At 46.3% G+C, this 24,021-nt stretch overlaps 2 long non-coding RNA genes across 2 annotated transcripts; both read right to left on the reverse strand.

Annotated features, from left to right (window-relative positions):
* Window positions 1-5,061: 5,061 nt before the first annotated feature.
* On the reverse strand, window positions 5,062-6,797 carry LOC135242361 (uncharacterized). Its single transcript, XR_010326320.1, has 3 exons — window positions 6,501-6,797; window positions 6,191-6,375; window positions 5,062-5,791 (listed from the first exon to the last, which is right to left on the reverse strand). It is a non-coding gene; the product is annotated as an uncharacterized LOC135242361 (long non-coding RNA).
* Window positions 6,798-12,766: 5,969 nt separating this feature from the next.
* LOC135242360 (uncharacterized) lies at window positions 12,767-23,821 on the reverse strand. The gene is made up of 4 exons (XR_010326319.1): window positions 23,596-23,821; window positions 22,055-22,246; window positions 15,417-15,600; window positions 12,767-15,138 (listed from the first exon to the last, which is right to left on the reverse strand). It is a non-coding gene; the product is annotated as an uncharacterized LOC135242360 (long non-coding RNA).
* Between the last annotated feature and the right edge of the window lie 200 nt (window positions 23,822-24,021).

Here is a 24,021-nt window from a genome sequence, read left to right on the forward strand (position 1 = left end):
GACTAAACTTTCACTGCTCCGTCAAACATGCGCACAAGAGCAGTCACTGACATTAAAACTCAATTAGCGGGAGACTCTCTAAATAATGTATGAGCAAAGTGCATTACTGACAACGAATGCCTGCAGCAGGGCTCTCGCACTACATCTCAATATGTCAGGGCAATGGCCGCCCGTGAGGTAAAGTGTCAGTCTGGAAGAGGCCTTGAAATGCTGATGAGCATTTTGCGATTGGCCGATTGTCATTCAGCACGGAGACACCCCCCCTCGTCTGCACGACGTGCCTCCATTCATGGTACCGGGAATGGGGGGGGAGGGGCAGGATGGGGTGGCACTTCTCTTTTACCTCTTACCCACCTGACGTATTTGTTCTCCTGTGCTACTTAGCATGGTAGGAGAGCAGAGCATGAGGAGAACAGGCCGTCACTGTTTCTCATGTCTGCACTATCAAAGTGGGAGGGCTCTGGGGGGGGGATTACAGGCAGAAAGAACAGGGTATTTTAGGTTTGAATTTTTGAGGTTCCATCATCCGTGTCAGCCATCATGTTTTAATATAGCCAACCTCTGACTGGACAACCATGTGACCATATCCCGTTAACTGCCAGACAAACCCATCCAACCGTCTTATCTTTCTGTCACCATCTTCCCCCCGCTTCATATGTGTGGTGTGCAGATTTTTTTGCAGTTCTCAGCCTAACGCATTGTGCATGAACAGCAGAGACTGCCACTCTCAGTAATCTTCCCATTGCCGTTGCCAAAAAGGGCCCTCCGTCTACGAACTCTGATGACACTTCCCCCATTTCTCTGCAAGACACATCTCAGCTTCTGTGCAGAGCCAGCAAACGATGCACCGGCTTGTTTGGAGCAATGTGCAGATCATTTTTATAGTATGTGGACAGTCTAAAAAAGATGCTCAGCGAATATGATGGGCCACTCAGTGATGTAAAGATCAGAGAAAACATAATCATAACAATGAAAATGATATTATAAATAAATAAATAAATAAATAAATAAATAAATAAATAATGAACCAAGTCCCACAACTGTCTGCAGACAAACCTCATAATCTAAAACTGTGAAGCTAAATAAAGCTTGAATGGATTGCTTTAAATTAGACACACACCTTAGCCCTTGGTGAATACGGATTTATTTCTGCTAAAACAAATGTGTGGCGTATAATCACACTGCCACAGGAGAGCTCAGATGCATTTCGGTAAATGAATCAATACAGTAGCTGTCACAGCAGACAAGTAGCAGATCATGAAGCAGTGCCCTGGTGTACACAAAGAGGTGCCTGTGTACAAGCAGAAAATGTGTTAATCTGTCTGTGTTTCTCAGAGCCGACCGCGTTCTGCACGCTGACATTCTCAGGAATGCTCGTGTGCTTTGAAGTGCACAGAGCCGTGAAGCAAACTATTGTAATGCGCAGGCTGGCTGGCATGGCAACTGCCACATCCCCCCCCCACCCTCCCCTCCAATATTAACAAGTATAATCTGCAGCTGATTGGACAGAAGACTGTATCCTTCTACCACAAGGTTCCTACTAGGTTCATGGTCCAACATGAGTCTATCGTGATTGTGAACCATAAAGATAAACATGCTTGAAATGTTTGTCATTAAAGCTGGTTACTCATTAACACCAATGATGGTCTCCTACTGGAGAAACACTATAAAAGGTCCCGGCGATGTTTTCTCAGAAAACATGTGAAGTCTCTGTTGTGGCGGGAGACATTAACAGCCAGAGCGGACTGGGTTGTTTTTTTTATTTTTTTTAAATGTATTTTATGTCCTGCATCTTTGGCAATGGCCTGACTTTCTGCAGCTGTGGCTTTCACAAGGCCCAGTGTGCGTAACCCAGCCTCTCTGTGGCTGTGTGGTCATCTCGCAGTGATGACAGCAGCCCTGTAATGGTTTCCTTCCACCGTGATCCAGCGTGGGTGCAGTCCGCCCCACTTGGGAACACAGGGACACGGCGACGATCTCCCCTCTCACGCTGGCAGCTTCAGACCATTACCAACGAGCTGCTTGGCTCCGACACACAGAGTCAAGTTTCCCAATGACCTGAAGCAACCATTAAAAAGAATGCCACCATAGCAATTCTCTGTAGTGCCAGCCACTAGTCACTCAGTGCAGAAAATGGCAGAACATTACACAGTATTACAAAATGCCACAAGCAGTGGCATTTGGTAATAGTGAAATAGTCTTTGCAGTCTTTCACAAGCCCTTAAAAAAATGAAACATTTTGTTTTCACTTGAGATGAGACTTTTATTTTCAGCTTTCTTGCCCAATCTTCAGCCTCTAAAGTAATGTTGTGAAACAAGCTTAGAGCAAAACACAACACCTCTGCATATAATGAGATTTGAAGTCGAGGTGCTTTGAACTTCTTCCAAATGCTAATTGTCCAGGAGAAGGAAGATTCCTCCAGACAGACTTGACCCAGCAACTGACGGACAGTTTCTCACTTCCCCATGGGGGGCGGGGCGACATTTAGAGCTGGATTCTGAGGAAAAGGCACCATGTGCAATTTTCATATCTACTCAGCCCCGTCCGATTTCCGTCAGGCACAGTGATACACACACGCATGCACACAAACTGACAGACACAGGCACAGGCGCACGCGGACACACACATGCACACACACACACACACAAACATACAATCCACTTTATTGCCCTGTAAAAGGTCCCCACAGATTATAGTTTGCACAAGATGTTGACACAGCAGATGTATTTATTCTGCTCACTGACTTTCTGATCTGGATGAATGACTGTGTGTGAACCAATCCCCCCCCCCCCCCAACACTCCCCATTCCCCACCCCCTCAGAAATGTTTTAATAACTGTATAGGTAACTTATTTATCTTGTTAAAACAAATGATCATACTTTTCCACTGTAGTGAATGTTTGGCCAATGATGATGACAAGAAAAACCCGCTCTCACTCACACAGTTATCTGAGCAGAAGAAGGAGCAGGCTACAGTGTAGTTCCTTTATAGTTTGATTGCACTGGAGAAGAACAGTTGGGCAATCTGTTTTAAGAGCAACACATAGTTTACTTAAGTAAGCTTTGGCACCTGACAATCTCAGTAGGGAATTAAGAATAAACAAATTTGCAGCCATTTGAAAAAGCACTGTTTTGCCGCTTCTTTCATCCAAGCAAGCACACAGAGTTTGAAACAGTCTTTTTTTGGCGACATAAGGTCTCTTCATTTGAATTTGCTCAGGGCAAAATTGCTAATCAATGTAGAAACATTGTTCAGTGAAAGACTCATAAACCTACGGAATGCATTAAGAACTGTAATGCAGAAATAGTTTACCTATTTATCCTATGTTCATAATAAAAACATAATAGTATTATTGCTTTGGAAATGACCCCACTGTTACAGAAGTTCAAGGTAAATATATAAAGACAAGGCAGTAAATGTTGGTACTGTGTACAGACGTTTTGGCACTAACAGCTAAGCTAGCAGTATAGCCTGTTTAATCACACATTCCACACGCTCATATTAAAGTTATTAATACTTAAATAAAAACTTGAGCCGTATGAGACATGGACTAGGCTGAGCAGTTATTACAGCCTCCTGCTTTTTGCCTGCACGTAGTATGACATCTGTATTACATTCTCATGTGACTTCTTTGTTTTTGGAAATGCCTCTTAAAAGCCTGAGTGCACCCTTTTGGCTCGTCTGCGTTTTTCTTCCGAAACTTGTAGCAGTCTCTCAGAGATTTGGCAGAGAACTTCACACTCCAGAGCCAGCGACAGCCAGCTTTTTATGACTGAGATTAATCTTTAACCAACCTTGCACACACTAGGAACAACTGCAACAGGAACAATCTCATCCCTGCGCATTTATTAGCTGCCATTAACATTGACTGTGGGAGAGGGAGACGCCATCCTGTGTGTGTGGCTGCGTGTGTGTGTGTGTCTGTGTGCATGTGTGTGCCTGTGTCTGTATGTGTGTGTGTGTGTGTGTGTTAGAGAGAGAGAGAGAGACACCTTGCTAGATGCATTCTAGATATTATGAAAAATTAGAAGCCTAGGTGAGCTGAGTGGCTTGCCCTCATCTTAAAGGTTTCCTTCTTATGCGTGCCCTCGTGTGTGTGTATTTACATGCCTCTGTGTGTGTACATTCGGTGTGTTTGCCCCCGTGTGTGCTCTATTTGCCCTCGCTCTCTATAACTGTGTCTGTCAGCTCATAGTAATTTCATCACCTGGGCACACTGCTGTGCAGCTACGTGCACATTAGCAAGGTCATGCGTCCCAATCTGCCTCCGCGTTTTCAAGAGGCATTTTGGTCCTAAATGGGTGCCATACACTACAGACACAATCCAGTACTGTGTACAAGGCATTGATGGCCTGCGCTGGTGTTCTTGGTACAGTGCTGACCCTCTGCAGGTCACTGTGTGCCCCTGTCCAGCCTGATGCACTGGGAGGAGGATGGGCATTAGGCACAGTGTGCCCCTTGTCCAGCCTGATGCCCTGGGAGGAGGACGGGCATTAGGCACTGCCTGCCTTACAGGCTGCGGCTTTAACAAACCGAATGGCGGCCTGCAGAGAAATCATTGTGACTAATGGCGTTTGTGCGAGACGGGGACCGTGGGAGGCTGTCTCGACCCTGCATATTTACCTGGAGATTAAACACGGAGCCCCATTTATCTTCCTTTGCGTAATATAGTGTGAAGGCGAGTTGTCAGAGGTTGCTTTTGTTGTCGGCATTGTAGTTATCGCCCCACCCCGACTCCTTTGCCTGGACCCGCCTATAATCTGTTTACAGTATATGGGTTAATTCAATAATGTTAACCTACTGCTTCAACGCAAGGTCAGGAGTTCAAAGCAGATCAGGGGGTGAGGACAAGCTCTTTCACCCTGAGGCGAATGTGGTTCAGTGCTCAAACATGGCTTTTGGAGAGCAGCGTCGCGTCGCGGGTTGCACAAACCCCAAAAATATCACCGTCCCAGAAGGGCCTCCCAGGCCTATACGAGACTCTGCTCTGGCTGAAAACACTGTCAGTTTGGACATAAGCAATCTGAAATCTCCAGCTGCGGACTCACAAAGTTGTTAAGATCTTGAGCTGGAAGCCACCACAGACGACCCACCATGTGGCTCGTTCTAGATACAGCTGCGCTGGGACAGGGGTTACCGACCCCTCCCAGTTTTGGCCAGGACTCTTCTGGCCCGTGAATGTTGAAAATGGTCAGGAAGTCAAGCAACTTAATGGAATGTCAATATTTATTCAGATTTTAAAAGAATATTAAAATGCTGAATTAAAAAAAAAAAAAGAAGCCTTTTCTCATTTTTGAATTTTCACAGAATGTGTCCTTCCTCCCAACTTGAACTACTAATGCCACCATCACTGCCAATCCATTAAGTCCGTAACTGCAATTACTTTTTTTTCAACACTTGCAGTTTAGCTGCAGTAATTAGCAAACACCCAAACATGAATGATAATGATGAGCTGCTCTCCCAAGGGCAGAAAAACACAAAAATTTTGGAGATATTTTAACAATGGCTGAGGTAGCAAAAATAATCCATTTAAAAATTGGGTTGCTGACAAGAAAATGGACTAGACTGTGTCACCCAGGGTTTTCAGTGAAGAGAAGCTCCAACTACAAGGACTCAGAGAACAGGCCAGCAAATCCACACAAATAATGTTTTCTTAAACCAAAACTCCTCCTTAAAAGGCTCACATGCGCTAAAATATTCGGTTTCCAGACATAACGGCAGACGTGCGGACAGCCAGAAAGGGCTAACTCGGTATCCTTCACGCTTTCTGTCCCTGCGTCCAAACGCCTGCTGCAAGAAAGTTTTCAATTTAAGTTTGGCATCAGTAACAAGGACAATAACAGAGTTATAGTGTGTGAAAGCAGGTGCAGTTAAACGGCAGCACTGTGTGTCCTGCAGTCTTTCACAAGCCCTTTAAAAAGAAGCCAGAGCAGCAAGAAGCCAGTGCAAGCGCTGATTTAAAGGGAAAAATCCCAGGGCAACAAATTTACAGCCGGGAGCCCAGAGAAAGCCATAACATTTAATTGTAATAACTTAGCAGTTCAGGTCTAACGATCACAGGTTTGAAAACACCCGTTCTTCTTTGTTTCACCGTAGCTGGCTAGTGTAGCACCTTCACACTCAGGAAGGCCGCAACTCAGACGCAGAAACCTGATCTCGGGAATTAAATTATGTCAGTCATGCCGTTACCTTGGTTGCATGCTCGCAGAGTTTAACTAGATTTAGCCAGCATTGCTCCCTCGCAGGCAGGTGGAAATTGCATCACGCAGACTGTGTCCCAACGCAGGTTTGATGCGAAACCTCTTGGCGAGAGAAGGTGCTGGTGAGTTGTAGTAAGCTGGACGTTGCAGCCTGATCGTAGGCCCGGCTCCAGGCTATAAGGGTATGAGACGGAGAGGTGCTCAGGTGGATGAGAGCGAGAGTGATGCTCACGCTGAGTACCAGGGCATTAATGCACACACACCGCCCAGCTCCAAGATAATGCACTAATTCCATTTACCAAGCAAGAGCTTTCCGCCCTGCCAGACAGCCTGAAGAGCCCTCCGTAACGGAGGTGCAGATTGTCCAGGCCTGGAAGCGATGCAGGGGGAAGGCTTTCTGGTGTTGTTTTCTAAATACATGCGTAAATGAAAGGGGTGAAGTGCCGAGGCCGTTCTGGTTCCTGATGCTAAGAAGATTGCATGTTCAAGTGAAGAAAGGCAGAAGCGGCGAGCCGGTTTAATCACAGAGAGGCAGCGTTGAGTGCATCTGCTCCTCCGATACGTGAGCAGACATTGATTAACCTTTCAAACTTCAGGTCTCGCACAAAAACGCCGCTGCCTTGTCAGATACAAACAATTAGTTCCAAACAAGGCAAAATTGCAGTATCAAATTTCATTCAGTAATGTCAGTTGGATCAACCTGCTGCTGTATCCTGAATAATTTGTGCTTCTGATTGGCTGGTGACCATAATATTTATGTATTTCGTGCACTGCATTCAGGAATTATGATCACTTTATAAAATCACCATAATTTCTACTGTAGTTAGTAAACACACACAAGGAACAGCACTACCTGCTCTCCAAAATTAAAACATTTATATAAAACTGAATTATTTATACAGTGAGCTCCATAATGTTTGGGACAAAGACATTTTTTTTTTCTCTTGGCTTGGCTCTGGACTACACAATTTTAGATTTGTATTCAAACAATTCACATGGGATTAAAGTGCATAATCTCAGCTTTTATTAAAGGGTATTTCGGTTTTGCCATGTAGAAATTACAGCCCTTTTTATACATAGTTCCCGCATTTATAAAAACAAATACCATTATGCTGAAATGTTGAAATGTTTGATCACAAATCAAAAATTGTAGAGCCAAATCAATCAACCAAGCCAAATATTATGGAGCTCACTGTACACACACACACGTATAATATATTTGCCTGTACAGATCGGGGGACTCTGTTTTAATACGCCTGTATTAATGTGTTTCTTAATGTAAGCTTGCTTTCTGTACTCCCTTTTGGTCACGTGTACTGCTATGCTACACAGGAATAAGTGGCCGGGGTCTGCAGTTGCTGTGGGAAGCTGAACCTGTGTTTGCCTGCCCTCTCTCTCAGACCCTGTAGAGGGGGGGGGGGGGTGGGCAGGGTGTCAGGGGGTGGGGGCAGCTGTCGCAGTCCCCCTTGGGACAGTGCGCTGGTTCTCAGGGCCAGATTTGCATCTTGGCCCCGTGCCCCCCTGGTAATCCCCCTCCGGGCACCCAACGCCCCTCCGTCCCATGGCCCTTGGGCAGGATCAATACTTACATCAAAGGTTACTCGGAGGTGGTCACATTCTTTGAAGCTGTGCGCACGGAGACTGGGTTTGCTGAGCTAACATCAGCTTAGAAACCGCCTCCAATAACCTTGTTTGCCCAGCATTACCTCTGTTTGCAGAGACACCTAGTAGATTCTAATAGAGAACAGACTTTGGTTTCCCCCTGGTCTCCTTTCTTTTCTTCCAGCCCTGTTGAATGCATAAAGCAATCAATGGTGCCAATGGCTTTACTGATCTGATATGTTCTGCGTGTCCTGCCAACTCCAATATTTATCTAACATTTTATTGGCCGGGGCTTGTTGGAAACAGTAAAAAAAAAAAAAAGAAAGGCATGGCAGTTTCTCAATAAGGACACAATAAAGGTTGTCTGTTACGTTGTGCCAAGTGCAAACAGTGAGAAGGATAATTACCACAGGAGATGGAGGGGACTGATAGCAAACAGTGTAATTATTGTTGTTGGTTTGCTTTTATAATGTGTCACAGGCACACAGCTTTATCAGGCCCGTTCTGGTCTGCAGTAGGAGCCGTGCCCCAGAAGCCCCAACTTTGCTCCGGAGCGCGGTGACGTGGGGCTGGCTGCCTAAACTTTGGCCCGGAGGGCGCTGCCATTTCCCCCACTATGCAGAACCCGATCTGACAGGCAGCGAGCGGTAAGGGGAGGGAGGGGGCTGTTCAAACTCCAGCAGGATACGGGAGGCACCAGCAGTCCTCCATCCCCACAGACCCATCCTCATGACTAATAAGAGCGCTCTATACAGCAGAGAGTGGGCGCAACTGTGATCCTTAAAATAAGCCCCGGTACATGTACAGCACATGATGTGACATGTCGTGGGGACGTAAAATAAATTAAAAAAAACGAAAAACAAATTGTGCCTTATTATACCTCCCAAGGATTAAAATAATATTGACCGTGGTGTTCCTGGGAAACAAGTGCTAACTATTCTGGGGCTGGTAGCCAAATGTCAGCTCAAAGCAAACTCAGTGCCACTTTATGTAAAGAAACAGACTGACGCAACACATGCATCACGCATTAGATCATGCTCAGTCGTTAAAGCCTTGCTTCTGTTAGTCATGATCTGCTACATGAGAAGTTGTACTGGGCCATTCCTATATTTAGGGGGTGGTGGGTGGGGGGGGAGGGGGTGTTAGCCAGGACCGGGGCAACCCTGCGTTAAGTGGAAACCTGCTCTGGGGTTGATTACCCGGAGGTGTGGCTGGACTCGGTCTGGAAGAGGCCCAGGAAGAAGAGGAAAAAAAAAGTGGCAAAAAAACATCCTACCACCCATGGATATCTGCTTAGCCCTGTGCTCTAACACAAGAAGACCTTTGTGATAAGACCCCTCTTGAGAAGATGATGGAGCAGGAGGGGGGGGGCGGGGTGGTGGAGCAGAGATAACCCCTCCCAGCGGCGCCCGCTGCAGCACACGCTCTCGCTCAATCGCTGCACATGCCCAGTCAATCCCACCTCAGCGACACTCCTCCCCCCGCGCATGAATCACAGGTCATTATAGCGCTGGGAGCGCAGGCCAGTGTGCTGCAGACACTCTCATTTACATTGTACATGGCTCATTTAGCTGACACAACAGAGTGAGTACATAACCTGGAGCTATTAAAATTCGCCACAACCCAAGAGCGAATCAGATGGGGTGGGGGCCCACATTCATCCAGTAGGTGGCACCACCACCCACCAGAGCTATTCAGTCTGCCGCTTCCACTCAGTTACTACCTCTTTCTTTCACCTTTATGCTGAGTGTAGCTGTGTTTAAAAATGGTTAACCCTGCAGTCAGTTCACAGGCGTATCCTTGCTGTCTGCCTCGAACTCACCCCCCCCCCCCCCCCCCCCCAACACAGCAGGTGTATAGGATTAATGGATTGGGAGAAACTAACAGGGGCAACAACGCCCTATTAACCATAGACATCTTTGCATTAACATATTGATGAATGAAGCCAACACGAGCGAATAAGGGACAGCTCTGGGAACACTAATGACTCCACAGAGCAGGAAGCGTTCTGACCAATGCTCTGCAACAAACCAGCACCAATTAGCCCGATTGCAAAAAGGTACGTGTGTATGAGTGCGTTTGATATTTTATGGTGGTTTGAAGGGCACCTAGATAGCTCATTATCACTTGAATACACACCAGTAATTGCATTTACGGGCTGTGTGCATTTTGTTGCCTTTTAGGACGATCAGCTGAGCAGATTCAATAACTGAAGGTAACCTAATAAAACCCAGCCCTTTCCACTTTTGCACAGTCAGTAAAATGAGCCAGAGGTTACAGGAAGTCAGGCGTGCGGTTTGTGGTTGTTTTGCTTCCTCCAATTGAGCTCTTCCCTTGCACGCCACAAGATGGCACTTGAACCAGAATGAATGGCATTTGAGGATTAGACCGACAGTGCTGGGTTTGAATGTTTCTAGGAAGTCGACAATTCATGCTGCAATATGAAAAAAAATATTTATGAAAGTTTAAAAAAAAAGTCATGTATCTTTTATTGTCTGCATAACCACTGCTATTTGCAGGTTTCAAGTGAGGATTATTGTGTGGCCCATAAGTTCTGCAAATCGTTGCAGTTCGAGTGTGCTTGAATTTACTTAGTCAAAGATGAAAATAATACAATTATATAATGCAAAATTCATCTTAAAAACCTGGAGTCTATCCTTTACAAAAAAATTAAAAAAATTCACTCAGACAGGAAGCTTTATCAGACAGGAATTCAAGTGAATTAGATAAGGTTTGGCAAGAGTGACTGACAGCTAAGTGTACTACCAGAGAACGCTTGTTTCTGGGGTTTATATAGAATGGCGTGCACCGAAGGTAGAGGGCTGTGCAAACAAGCTTGGAATTTTGTTTGGTTCCATTTATGTGGTTTGCAGAGGTCTCAAGCCAAAGTCAACCCAGATGAAATACATTACAGCTGAAAGGCACGGTGCTGCAAATCATTCACGGTGCCCTTCAAGCCCTGACACATCTATTAACCTTACACCTGCTATTTGTTGCAGATGATAAGCTCTTATCACTTAAATTAAAATTCAAACGCAGACCAAAAAAAACAAGAGAGAGAGAGAGAGAGAGAGATAGAGAGAAGAATAAGAAAAAAGACAGCTGCTGGCAGAGAGTGGTCTTCCTTGAGCCAAAGTATTTTACAACAAAAGTCAAGTGTAAAGGGAACGGCTCCAAGGACAGAAGTAGCAATGGAAATGGACATTTCTCTGAATGTTTATGACATTGTTCGTTTAGCCCAAAGGCCATATAACGAGCGCAGACGAGCCAGCTTGCAAACAAACTCGATGACATGCAGGGCAAGGCGTTATATGGCCTGCTCCGATTATTATTAACTCTCGCCGCTGCTGTTAATCGAACACTCATGTCCTGTGATGTCACAGTTGGAACACGTCTGAGGACACAAAGAAAAGGAAGGAAAAAAAGGCATGTGGATGGCGATCGGTTACTGAATGCAACCTTCTTTGATTTTAAGGACGTCCACATATATTCCTCGCCACAGATCAAAAAGGGAGCTGGCCCCAGCCTTCAGCTGTTATCTCAATGTTGTTCTAATGCTAGTCAAACATTATTGTGGATGGCCAAACTCAATAGTGGCAGTGCAGGCTGGAGAGTCAATATTAGCAGAGTACACAGAGCAGGAGAGGTTGCTATGTATGTAGCCATGCGCTGAGTGTACTCTTCCACTGAACTCTGCGGCCCACAGAGCAGCAATGACAATAAACCTCAAAGAGAAAAAAAAGAGAGAGACACAAGAATCATGCTTGCTTTTGCCACAGGCGCTTCCTTGTTTGACAAAGAAAGACATTCCATTTTTTCCCCTCTTCTGTCTCTTTTTTTTTCTTTTTTCCACGTGGTGGACAGCTGTACGCTTCGAATTCCTCCCTTTATCAGTTGTGTATCCGCCGTGGGCCGGGCACAGCAGCCGTCCTGTACAGGGGACAGGGCGGCCGTCCTCCGCCCAGTCCACCCCTCCCCTCCGCATGCCGTTCATTAACGGGCATTTCCCCGGGCCTGCGAGGGGAATTTACACCATGTCAGAACGACACGGGCACTAATGGACCTCTGCACAGCGCTAATGAACAGGGGTGTCCAAACACCGAGCGCCAATCGGCCACAGCGCTCGCGGCCACTTGAGGGTGACCTTGTCGCGGGTCATGTCGAAGGGAGACAAACAACCATGCTAGTCATTTCGTGAGCACCAATCAGAGCCTGCCGTTCAGAGGTAAACTCTCGCCGGGCTTCCCTGTACTGTATCAGCACAGTCCTTCAGGCAGGGTTCACTTCCCAGTAGGTCAATGGCCACATCAAGGCCGCTTGATGCACAGTCACAGACCAATAGCCCCCTGGCCCTCTATCACCCTGTCATTACTGATATGGCATCGGCTGAAGCCAAAACACAAGTGACGTGACTCAGTTTACCCTGAATCAGGAAGAAAGTCTGTCAGTTCAACACAGAATGAGACCGATGCATTATTCCTTGAATTACAAAAGCCGCATTGAAATGCCTGTGGTTAAGGAAGTTAATAAAACAGACTGGTTTCCACGGGTGTTACCTTACATGTAGCCTCATGTCGAGCTCAGAACTATACATGATGTACTTTAATAAACCAACAGTCAGCCGCTTCTTTTCTAAAGGTGACAAAAACAATACACAGGCTAAAAATAGCAAGAACTCAGACTGCTGGAAACTCTCAAATCTTAAAAACTGCAACTTCCTGTCCACTATATACTGTAGATATAGAGGGTCTGGGGTTGAAGCCACCACACGAGCGAAGTATTATATATATATAAAAATAATAATAATAAATAATTAATAAAATCAGGCAAACACCCACCCCCAGCTCTGTTGTTTATAAAAGGATCACTCAGCAATCCCATTTAATCTATAGTGTGCACTCGCAAACAAATGGACTAATATTGACAGACCGCGTGCACACACAGCTTCCCACAGCACCTTCCCACAGCACCTTCCGTTCTCAGCCACGCACACACAACTCCAGGGCCAAACTCCAGAGAGCCGGCCGATCACCAATCACAGAGGGGACATATTTCTTAAGGGAGTCAGTACGTTTTTTTTTTTTTTTTTTTTTCTCCAAACAGTTGAGCTGCAGTTATTTATTTTAAGGAGCAAAGGAAATTTAGCTGATGCAGGAAGTTGATGCTGATGCAAAATTTGTTTATTGCTCCTTCAAACACATGGTCGATTTAAGAGCTATTTATTTCTTATTAGCATTTCAGCTGCTACCAGACTGTCATTAATTATCTTGTGAATTATGTGACTGCAGTTAAATAAAACAGGCAAAAATAAATAAATAAATAAATAAATATAAAACAGGAACATTCTGTGGCTCATGAGAATTGTTTATATGCGCTTACAGTGAACAAAGCAATACATTTATATGATTTATAATGTCTCTAAATTGAAGCCATAAACTGGAGGAATACATCATGAAACATTACTATGAATTAAAAAAAAAAATCATATACTATATAGTACACACCAGAGGGTCAGAGGTTCATATCTGGTGTTCTGTGGCTTTACCCTCCATAAAGGAGCCTTCATTTGAATTTTCTCAGTACATGTACCGTGTGCAAATGGGTAGTATGCAAAATTTAAGCTCCCAGCCAGTATAAGGGTTTCTGCAATGCAAATAAATCATAATTACATGTGTCATTGTGCCTAGACAAATGCGTGCTTCAAAAATATGTAACAGAAAATCAAACCTACTTGGGATACAGGAAATGCCCTTCATGAAATAAGGGATTTCAAAGCCAGACTGTCACCAGATGGCAATACTTTGCTTCACAGTTAGTGTAAAGAACACTAACACAGTTTGGATCTACCCCCTACTCTCTACCCTCCACCTCTTACTCCACTGCATCACATTTAAAATGCACAGAGAACTGCCAGACAGCTCTACCCTCTACACCCTACCCTTCCCCTCCCAGTTAAACTGCACAGACAGCTGCCCTAGTGTAGATCAACACACCCCCCCCACCGCATCTCCATTTAGTTGTAATTCAGAGCATTGCTCTACCTCAGATCCATGCGATACCCCCTGCTCCATCCCCACCCAGTCAGCACAGCACTCTACCCCACATCAGATCTGCTGATAAGGGGAAAAAAAGAGAGAGAATGACATTAGCTAATGCAGTGCTGAGCGTCCATAATCTCTCTTTCCCGCTTTGTTAATGAATGCTAATTAGAAGTCTTGCTTCCCTCTGCATTAGCCCGACCGCCTCTTTAATGTGCCATATTGCTACTGCACTCGCTTCGGCTGGGCATTAATGCTGCCGGGCCTGCTGTAACAGCTAGTCCCTCGCCGGCGGTGCCAGCTCCTAGCCGCTAATGGCTGAGCCACAACATCGCACGCTTCCACGTTCAGCTGGGTTATCTGCACTCTCAGCAGTCAGTCTGTAGCACACAGAGCCTGGTGCACCTCATACTCGCCCCCCGGCACCCTACCTGTCTCTCCACCCTCTCTCCTCCACTCCCCACAGGCTGCTGTATTAAACACTGACCCGGTGAGCAGCCGTCTGCCTCGGGGCCCGGCTCGTCAAGCCCCGCCAGCAAACCTGTCTGAGAACAGGCTGAGCTGGAGGCCCCGCCCTCCCCGCGCTGCTCCACTGGCCCAGCGCTGACAGGCCACGCCCCCTCCGACTGAGCATCAGTTAGAACACGGTGTGCGTGTGCGTGAGAGAGAGGTGTGCTAGAGAGTGTATATGTGTGTATGCGTGGGACGTGTGAGAGTGTATACTTGTGCGTCTGGTGTGTAAGAGTGCATATGTGGATATGCAAGAAAGTGTGTGTGAGAGAGACAGTGTGTGTATGTTGAGGTGAATGCATGTGTATGTGAGTTTGTATGTTAGTGAGGGTATGTGTAAGTGCATTTTTGTGTCTGGGGTGTGCGAGAGAGTATGTGTGTGTGAGAGAGACATTGTATGTGTCTTCAGGTGAATGTTAATATAAGAGGGAGAATTTGTATGCATAAGATAGTGTGTATGTATGAGAGTCTGAAAGTGAGAGTATTTGTATGAAAGAGATAATTTGTGTGAGAGTGTGTATGCATGAGTGAGAGGTAGTTTGTGTGAAAGAGAGAATGTATATATGTGTGAGAGTGTGAGGTAGAGTTTGAGTGTGAGGCAGAGTAAGTGTGAGGTAGTGTGTGAGTGAGTGTGAGGTAGAGTGTGAGAGTGTGAGAGTTCAGGTTTGAGTGGGCGGTACAGGCCCTGGGTTCAGCCGAGGGCTGCTGCTCTTGACGTCCAGCCCACGGCATGGCGGAGGAGCAGGGAGGTAATTGCAGACCTGGATCCTGGTTCCTGCAGCAGCTCCTGTCATAAAGCAGCGCCAGGTTCTGAATATCTATCTTTACTGCACGGCCCAGGCTGACTGCTGTAATTTTGTTGTCAGGTGATGGTTGATGAAATGCACTGGACAGCCTTTCAGAGTTACGCCTACCTGCCTTCTGACAAACATTTGTGCACACATGCACACACACACACGTGTACATACACACACACACACACACACACACACATGCATGCACATGCACACATGAGCACTACACACACACACACACACACACACACACACAGGTGCTTAACCCTACCTCTCGCATTCGGCGTGTTCCCCTGCACTGAGAGGCTCTTGGCTGCTGAGGTGCTGCTGGGTGTGGGAGGCAGGGGAGAGGGATGGATCAGAGCTTTCTTACGTCTGCAGCTCCGGCTCTAAATCTGAAGCCTATCCTCCCACGGCGAGCGGCTGCCAGGGCAGCGGGCCGCAGCGCGAGGGGGCTGTGGGAAGTGTGGAAACACTGCTTTAGCCCTCAACACATCCCAACAGGAGCGATTAAATCTGTCAGACTCTGCGTGTTCTACTTAATCATGCACTGCGCCCTGACTTTTCACAAGAATTACCTTGCCTACACACACACACACACACACACACCCAAACCATGAATGCACGCACACATTCACACACACACACACACACACACACACCCCCAAACCATGAACGCACGCACGCATTCACACACAAACACACACACACACCCCCCCAAACCATGAATGCACACACACATTCACACACACCCAAACCATGAATGCACGCACACATTCACACACACCCAAACCATGAACGCACACGCACACACATGCCTGAACACACGTGTGCACACACACACATACATACACACACGCCTGAATGCAGGCATGCACACACACACATATATACCCACACACACATATACACACACACACGCGCACGCACGCACACAAACAAGAAATGATGGAATGCCGACAGTGTAACTTCTCTCAGGCCAAAAGGTAACATCACATCTTAATGGGATAATCGCTGCTGATTAAGCAAGTGTTCATCAGCCATTAAGAGCCTATGAATCACTCAGACGCACCACGGCCCAGGTGCTTAGTCTTGCAGCCACAGATCTGAGATCATTAATTGATAAGACAAAGATTATTATCTCCAGCCGGAGGACGGTGAGGCGTCACTGGGGCGTGACCAGGACTGAGTGAGTGGCAGGTAGGGACTGCGCGTCAGGACAGTGATCGCTCCACTGCTGCAGGTGAAAGGGACATTCAGCTGAGCAAGGGTCTGGGCAGAGGAAGACTTATGACTCGGGGTGAGACCACTTACTCGGGTACACAAGAACTTGCCATCAGAGAAACCAACATGACATTTTTATGACATTTCAGCATTTAAATGTTCATGAATTGTTGTGCAACATCTCTCACCCCCACACACACACACCTATTCTAGGCTACACAAGAGGCAAGATTATAACATTGTGAAAGCAGGACACAAAAATGATCACGTTGACGATCTCTTGAAGCATGAATGTATTCTTTGTAGACCAAAAGAAGTTGCACATGCAGGTGCAGCTTACAAAATAAGATTGTTCACAGTGTGTGAGACTTGCACATTTTTTCCCCACAAGCGTCACGTATCTATGTTCATAACTGTCACCCACTCCTTTTTAAAAATAGTTTTGGTATGGAACCACTGTCAAGTACAAGAGATGGTTAACTTCATTTAGTGCATTTACCACAGAGTCTCATACTTTACTGTAGCCGTCCTCTGTCCCCTTGAATGCAGTGCACGCTAAAGACATAAAGCTATAGGCTACGGCTAAACGTTTTGCAATCTCAGGCCACAATTTCTAAGATGTAGCCAATCTCTGTCTATTTTTATGTCTTTGTTTCCCAGAAGAGCAAAATAAATGTTTATCAAACAATGTCTAGTCCCTGTGTTCTGTGTGAATTAAAACAGGAGAAAATGCTCTGCGATTCCTTTAGGCACCCCAAAAAAGAGAAGAAAAATAAGACACAGTCAAGTAATCTTACAGGCAAACCCGCTTGTCATTGTGTAGAGAAAACCGTTAAATAATCCCAGCTCTACTTATGACTGAGCCCTAACCCTAACCCTCCCAATGCCAGAGTGACAGAGCTGGCTGTACACCCCTGCTTTCTGAAATCCTACGGTCTGTCCCCGTGCTGCTGGTGCTGCCTATCAGGGCACGTTTCCACGTAGGTTGTGGTCCCTGGTCTGCAGTGTTCTCTTGCTGTTCAAGTTCCCTTGGAGAACATTTCCTTGCTGTATAAGTTCCCTTCTGCAGTAATTACATTCCTCAGGCTTGCTAGCGGTGCTCCGGTGCAAGTTAAGCGGCCTTGCCGACTGCGGTTGTCTGCGCTGTTCCCTCACAGGCAGTGCGCTTCCCTGGTCCCTCCCATCCAGGCTGAGATGCCTGGCGCACCAGACAGCCGCCTCGAAGAACTGGCCCAGGTCTGCACTGGCTCTCCTCCACAGCAATTTCACTTAATTGGCTCCTGATACTGGCTTTTAACGTTATATAGAGAGCGAGGAATTAAAAAGCCGTCCAAGTACACACCCGAATTAGCGGCATTAAATAACAATGTGGCACTATAATTTAAGCCTCGTCAGTCTCGCGAAACAAAACAAAAGGCTTCCTTCCGTACCTCGCTTTAGTGCGCCGATAATTACTGAGATGTGAGAGAGAAGCATCGTCGTGAAGTGCAACACTTCCCCGTCACAGGGATGGACCGACTGCGCTAAGTACCTCGGTACCAGCCTCCCCGCGTTCACGAGCCGTGTCCCAGTGACATCAGCGCAGGCAGGGTGATGCAGCCACGCCCCGGGAGACCTGGGATCGCCATTCTCACAAAATATGGACAAGCCATACTAAGCAAGAGAGTGCAAAATGGAGGTGTGTGTGTGTGTGTGCTTGCGTGCGTGCGTGCATGTGTAGAGGGGGGGGCATGCATGTTTAGACGTACTGACACTCACTTGCTCACACCCACTTCCTCTGAGCCTAATGTTCAGGGACAGAGCCCGTCTCCCTGCGGGTGACTGGAGGCTCACAGACCCCCATCCGTCTCTCTGGGGCCGCACAAAGCCCAGCGGTGGCACAGAGGGCTGCACCCCTCTCTCTGGCCTCCCGCTGGTGATCGCGCGTCCTGCCAGCTCTGGAAAGACATCCATCTCACATTAAACTCCATTAGCATGGCAAACGGCCGTGCTGCTTCAGCTCAGCAACGGGCACAGGAGCACGGCGGTTTGGAGGAGGGTGAGACAAGGGGTGACGTTTACACAATTTGATCTACTGTAGAATATCTGTTTTCTTCTGTCTGTCATATATAAAGCAGAGACAGATTCTTTAAATCAGGTCACCAGTCACCCCCCCCACACACACACACACACAAACACTTGTGTCACTCAGAGAGGCTGTGAACCATCTCTGCGTTTCCCTCAGATGGACCTGCGCTTGGATTGCGAGACAGATCCACGTCACCTGCTCCTGAAAACCAGGAACGGCGGCTGTGATCATGTGAGCAGGGTCACCTGACTGGTACTGCTTGGAGTTTTTGTTTTTGGCTCAGCTCTCAATGTGGAAACCCACAGGGTTCCACTGACACTGCCGGGCTAAGAGTCTTTGCCGGTCTCTCTGAATGGTTCTTTAATACTATATCCATGCTGGAAAAGTGTTGCATAAACTGCTGTATCTGATACACAACAAAAATGACCTAAAATAACTGAGTAATTTCATAAGGAATTTTCATATTTACACTGTACCCCTGATCATATTATCCCAGTGGGGGATGTTTAGATGTGTCCTCCATTTCAGTTTGTCCCCTGGTGCACGCTGAAGTGTTTCTTTGTGAGGTGATGACAGGCTGGCTGGAGGCACTCTGGGCCGAGAGTCAACAGGAAGACTGCAGACGAGCAGAAGGCCGTCGGGCAGGAGGTTTACTTCCACAAAACAGACAATCTCCCGATGTGTGCTCATGGTAACGAGCGAAAGCACAAAAAAACAAAACAAAACACACGGTCAAACATTTCCATTCTGCGCAATTTAATTTAACATGAGAAATGATATTTGTTTTGCAGTACTTGGCTGCTTTATAGTCAGACCATGTGCAGAGAGACATCACAAGCAGCCTCTTCACCAGTTTATTTGACTGCAGAAGTCTGCCTTGCTCGGGATGAGAGGTTATGAACAGACAAACACCTTGCGCTGTGGTTCTGTTGGCTGTCCACCCAGGAGCTACCACACCCTGTTCCTCAGTATGCAGCAGCTACACACTACGCAGGTGTGTTAGAATGAAACATGGATCTCATAAGCGTTCCTCTCAAAATTGATTTATTTCAAACCGAAGCACAGGGGAGTGGATCTAATTTAAGGGGGAAATTGAAGCTCCAGCCATGACATTACCACCCAAATGAATTTTTATAGCTTCTTAATTGATTTCCGTCCATGGAAATCTCTGGTAGAACTAACATTTTAATAAACGTGTTCTGTGTTCCCATGACTCTACGCTGCTTTTCTCTCAAAATACTCTTTCTTCTGAGACGCTCAGGACTTGGAATGGAAGCCTAGTTGATTCCAGAACTATTGAACAAAAACTACAGCACGTAAGGCCAGTCACTGAAGAGGTCCCTTAGCAGCCATTTACTTAACGTGACACTTTTTATCCCGTTAAGGCTGGTTCACATTAACAGAGATTAACTTATTACTGCACACATTATCTGCTCAAATATATTTTATGCCTCACAGGGACCGGAGAGATATTCAGAACTGGTTCTGAACTAGATCTTGTTCTTTTTCAACAAGCTGCATTGGCTTGCAGCTGAGCAGAGGAAATGCTCTATGACACAACCCAGCTGGGAAAACGCACGTGCGTCTACAGTATAACGTCCTCAACTGTCAGATTCAAATGGGCCTGCTGTTGATGAATGGGGCACTCAGCCTATCAAAACAACCGCAAGAGGAACAAACAAGCCTACCTGAGAGTACAGTTTAATTCTGAAATCAGTCATTACGCCTACCAATGAACTAGTCCGTTCTAATGCCTAGCCTCTGATCCATTAAGGTACTATTATGCTACTACCATAAAATCTTTACCGCCACAGTTTCACCACCAAAAAACAACTTGCCCACATCTTCCCTGAGGTTGAATACATGTTTTTTATTGCCTGGGATGTCCTGGGCTGACATCTGAGGAGGACTGGGGCCCTCTGGTTGATTGCCACTTCTTTGTGATGCTAATGACCAGGCTGCTAATTGACCGGTGGATCTGCGAGCTCTCCACAGCACCACCAACTAAGAGCTATGTACTGGGGTACGAGAGCAGCAGCTGGGAATTATGGGTAAAGTTGGTCATAAGACCACAGGGACGCAAAACATGTAGGAAAATAATAACAGACAATAAGTAGTGGAATCTATCTGACTGTACTGCCACTTCCCACTGAAAATGAATGTGTTTGTTCAGTAGGTAGTGCTGATGTGTTTGTATTTTAACTGCCCCAAGCAGAATTCCTGATGCAATAACACATTAATTATGAAAAAAAATGTTCTGTGAGGCAGTGTGCTGACATGCACGATAACAGAAGCTTCAGTCTAGAAACATGAGTGTGATTTGAGTCATCAACTAAAAATATTAAATTGGCAGACTGGAAGATTTGTTACCCGGTGAGTTTAGGCTTATACATAATATGCAAATTCTGGATGGAAAATCAGTAAACATTCACAGAAAGAATTCTTTCCCATACTTGAATGCTTGCGTCTGCGTGACTGCGTATAAGTGTGTATTATTGCGTGTGTGTGCGTGTGTGTGCAAGCGTGTGCGAGCATGTGTGTGCGTGTGTGCGCTTGTGGGTGTGCGTGTGAGCGCGCGAGTATGCGTGCACGTCTTTGTGCCTCTCAACCGCAGCCCCAGCCCAACTGCCAGAAAAACAAACTGCCTCGGTCACAGAGGAATCAAAAAAAGGAAGCGATACGTTTATTGCAGCCGCTTCGGAATAAAAACACTGCGGTCCAGTGAAGAAACCAAAAGAGCTCGTCCATTACACATTTCACAGTTAAGAGCGGGGGGGCGAGGGGGGGGGGGGAAGAGAGAGGGTGGAAAAAAATAAAAAGAGCCGGGAGTCACGGGGAGGCATTAATTATGTGGAGCTGGCAGGCAATGGAAGTGAAGTGCAGAATCCCCTGACAGGCAGGGAGTAAGAGAGTGATGATGATTAGTTAAATCACAGCGTTGCTTAGCCCATGCATAAATGATGAGCCCCCGGACAGTCCCGCCTCGACGCGCGTCCGCTCTCCCGCCTGTCCATCATTTCCACTTTACAGCCCGCGGAAGCTGCAGCTCCGGCCACATTCCGCAGCCGCCCAGCGCATCAAGCGACGCTACAATGAATATATATTGACCTTATTATCGCAGCTGCCTGCTTGTGCCAGAGGCAGCCAGGCATGCTTCGTACAAATTAAAGCCGTCAGCGTCCAATTTATGGTTCGTTGCAAAATAGGAACAAAAGTGTGAAAAGGGCGCGGCGCCGTTTTTTTTTTTTTTTTTTTTTTGGGGGTGGGGTGGGGGTGGGGGTGGGGGGTGGGGGAGCAGGTAGGCCGGCTGATGAAATGCGAGATTACATGCCGCACTAATGATGCGGTACAGCTGTAGGACCTGCGCGTTCTGTTCTGTCATGTCGACATGTTGCAAACCACAAGTTACACAAGCCAGGGCCCCACACCCACAACCACCCGCCCGCCCCTCCCTGACGCGACCTTGGGTTCCCAGCGTTTGCTCGAAGCCTCTCGTCTGGAGCACGGGAACCAAGAGTGAACTGCCCTGCGGTGAAACTCAAACGCTTGTTTATGATCTCTCGCTCTCTCCCTCTCCCCCACCCTTTCTCTCACTGGCTCTCTCACTCCTTTCCTACCTCTGTCTTTCTCTAATCCTCTCTCTCTCCTTCCTCCTCTCCCTCCCTGAAGGAAGAGAGGGATAAATATGTAGTGGAGCAGACGCTGGGCGATGGGTTGTGGGTCATCACCAGACTCTGAGCTGTCAATGCAGTGAGGGTTGGTGCAGGGCTCCAGGGGGGTGCAGTCTTGGCATGTTGTTCAGAAAAGTGCTGGCACAGAGAGCAGAATATAAACAACACCGGTGTCAGGTTTGGGCGCATTTCTCTCTTTCATACTGCGGCTGCCTGAAGCAAGGGGGAGGGAGGGGGGTTAATGGGTCAAATTTCCAGTAATGTCTGATGTCACTCAATCACTTTGTGAAATATGCTGACAGCATCTTCTGTTACAAGTGCATCTGAAAGCCCTGTTTTATATTCATGAATTCCAAATGGTGGCGATGGTGATGCTTGTCTCCAATCTGCAACGCAAACAAATAGCTGCTTCTTCTGGTGTGGCACAAAGGAGTTTTCAGTAAACACACTGTGGGTGCGTGCGGGTGTACAAGAGCAGAGTGTATAAGACAAAAGCCTTGTACCAAATGGTGTAATGATCTGCGGTATAATTCACAGCACCCTGATGGCATGAGTTCACACATGATAAACTGGGATGTATACAAAATACATTCACAAAAATGAAAAAGGTGTTTATGAAAAAAGTACATCAATAATGCAATGGCCTATGGCCTTCCCCAGATTAAGGTGAGCCTGCCACCCCCACCTCGTGGCAAAAAAAAAAAAAACAAACAAACAAATGAGACACACCTCCCCTTGCGCAAATTGAACAATTTTTTTTATTTAAGCTACAACTGACAAAAACTAGGTCTACAAAACTACAATGGTTAAAAATAAAAACTAAATAGTCCTAACCACCATTTTGTCATCACTATAGCATAGAATACGCACAGTTTCAATTGTGCGGTATCTGAGCGCAAACGTTTCAGTACATTGAAATCGAACACTTTACACCATTTACAACTTCGCGCTTTTGGTGCATTACGTATGTCAGATTGCTTGTTGACTATGGGATTAGTTTATGGAATCCTACAATTTAATCGCTGCATGGTGTAAAACATACGTTTAGGCTAAGCTCGCTGAAAAAATACGGGCATTTCGCCAGCCATTCTTTTGAGCAAAACATTTTACTACTACACTTGCGTTTATTGCCTGGTTCTGGAGCTCGCTGTGGCTGCACTGGGTGGTAACTCAGCAGTTTCTGACTGGGGCTGCGGCTCATTCTCGCCATTTATGTTGTCATCGTGGAAGTTAGCAAATAGCAGTTGCTATGCGAAGCTGGGGCTCACTACTATTCTGGGGCTGAGCATGGCAGCTAGAGGTGCTGAGGGATTTTATTAACGTTTCGGGTCGTGGAGGTGAAAATGTTTAGTGTTGAAATTACCTAGTGGGTGTAGTTTACCAACAAGTTCAGTGAAATAAAGGCGGATGTTTTTATACTAAATGCTGAGTTGTTACCCATGCATTCCCCTTCGTTAGCTAGCAATGGAGGCTAATGTTATGCCTACCTGCAGAAAATGCGGTCTTCCTTGAAGCTGGGGCAAGGTCGTCTGCAAACAAGGTGGTTATTTTGGGAAGCTTTGCTCTAAATTCATCGTTACTGTGAATTTTCTGCGTACCACTCATATACTTTCGTTTCATTTAGTTTTACAAACTAAAGTGTTCTCTATAAAGGCCAAAAGATGAATTGCTCAAGCGTCACATTAACCAAACATTACCCGGTTTCGCGATTTAATTTTTTTTATTTTTTACTTCAGACACGTCATTGCCAATCAGATTTTAGTGACATAATCGGGGGGGGGGGGGGGGGGGCAAAAAGGTTGCATTTTATTATTAATAATCATTTTATTTTAGTTGGCATTTGTATGTCATGGGCAGAGTCCTCTGGTCCACCAAAACACTGCAGTAGCCGTCTGTAGGATTTTATATTTATA

This window comes from Anguilla rostrata, chromosome 16 (genome assembly GCF_018555375.3).
Source record: "Anguilla rostrata isolate EN2019 chromosome 16, ASM1855537v3, whole genome shotgun sequence".
NCBI classification, from domain to species: Eukaryota; Metazoa; Chordata; class Actinopteri; order Anguilliformes; family Anguillidae; genus Anguilla; species Anguilla rostrata.